The following is a 1,789-nucleotide window of genomic DNA, read 5'->3' as shown; positions in this document are numbered from 1 at the left end:
ATATATATATATATATATATATATATATACTTAATTTTTTATTGTGAGTTGAGTGAAAGTTTACAAGGCAGATCATCGGTTTTACATTTAACAAATCATACACTTTGTTTCATTACAATGATTATAATCCCCTCCATGTACCACCACCATCAGTTAACGGTATTTCTATTCACTTTAGCTCTTTTTTTTTAAACACTCAGGCATATATAATAATTTATACCACCAAAGGGCACATTCTGCAAGCCTGTCTCCTGGCCACCAGCTCTCAACTCCCTTTCCTCAACTGCTCCCTCTCTCCATGTCCCCATCTCTGCCTCCATCTCTGGTGCTGCTTCTTTGGATCGGGTCCCGCATTCCACTTGTGCTTTTCTCCCTTAATGGTCTTAGGGTCCTCTGTTTTGGGACTGTAAGATTAACTACTCCCCCTTTTTTGTTAAAAACTTCTACCTTTACAATTGTGACAGTCATAATTAGTCATGATAATAGTTACTCACTATTGAATCATAAGAAAACCCCATCTCTTTTTACCAGACCCATCTAGACAAGATGAAAACTATTCAGTGGGGACTCTTATCTTCCCCCACACACCATTAAACTAAACTGCCTCTTGAAACTTTGTAAGCCAGTCACTTTGTGCCTTTATTGCCCCCCGCATTTTAGGTAGTCATTGTCTAAGTTTCCCATGCCTGTCTACCCTACATACAGAGGGAATAGCATTGATACTTTATGTTGGTATTTAGAGTTACTACCTCCATGAGTATAGGTCAAGTTCATCAAATTGTAGCAATTTTCCCTCATTTCCTTATCAATATCATCCAATATTTTGCACGCTATTGTTGTTAAATGACATTGACTTGGTTCCGACTCATAGAGATCCTGTATAGGGTTTCTGTGGAGCAGCTGGTGAGTTTGAATTGATGATCTTTAGATTCAAAGGGACTTTGTAGTCTAGTGCTTGTCGTACAGTGCCATACCATGACTCCATTTTTTTTTTTTTGCCCATAGGATCCTTTTATATTGTAACTCGAGGCTTGAATTTTTCCTTTAGGTCTTTAGCTTGTGAAATACTGAATGGGTTCTTCCTTTTTGATTTTCTAATTCTAGGTGTTTGCACAGTTAATTATAATACTTGACTGTCTTCTCAAGCTGCTCTTTGAAATTTCTGTACAGCCCTTTTACTTCATCATTTCTTCCAGTCACATTAGCTTCTCTATGTTCAAGAACAAGTTTCTGAGTTTCTTCTGACATCCATTTTAGTCTTTTCTTTCTTTCCTGTTTTTTAAATTATCTTTTGCTTTCTTCAAGTATGATATTCTAAATCACAACCACAAGTCTTCCAGTCATCAGTCATTAGTATGTAATGCATCCAATCTGTTCTTCATGTAGTATAGTCTCTATACTTAGGTGGGAACTATGTAGTCATATTTTAGTTCCTATGGACTTGTTTTCATTTTCTTCACCTTTACCCTTAACTTGCATACAAGCAATTGATGGTCAGTTCCATAGTCAACCCCTTGCCTTGTTTTGGCTGTTGATACTGAGTGTCAATTTGATTCCTGTGGATTCCATTGGTGAGGGCCATGTATAGATTCACCTTTTATGTTGTTTAAAAAAGGTATTTGCAAAGAATAAGTCGTTGGTCTAACAAAATTCTATTATGCTATCTTCAGCATCATTTCTGTCACCAAGATCACATTTTCCAACTATAAATATAGCCATGAAAATAACTACAGCTATGACAGCTATGAATATAATTAAAGGAGCTCTGGTAGCGTAGTGGTTACGAATC

At 36.6% G+C, this 1,789-nt stretch overlaps 1 protein-coding gene across 1 annotated transcript in view; it reads left to right on the top strand.

Annotated features, from left to right (window-relative positions):
• Window positions 1-1,789, top strand: part of MSH4 (mutS homolog 4) — a 133,907-nt gene that overhangs the window by 79,704 nt on the left and 52,414 nt on the right. The gene's annotated exons all lie outside the window — the stretch shown is intronic.

This window comes from Chrysochloris asiatica, unplaced genomic scaffold (genome assembly GCF_000296735.1).
Source record: "Chrysochloris asiatica unplaced genomic scaffold, ChrAsi1.0 scaffold00002, whole genome shotgun sequence".
Classification (NCBI taxonomy): Eukaryota; Metazoa; Chordata; class Mammalia; order Afrosoricida; family Chrysochloridae; genus Chrysochloris; species Chrysochloris asiatica.
The sequence above is the reverse complement of the archived record's forward strand: the minus strand, read 5'-3'. Positions and strand labels throughout refer to the sequence as shown.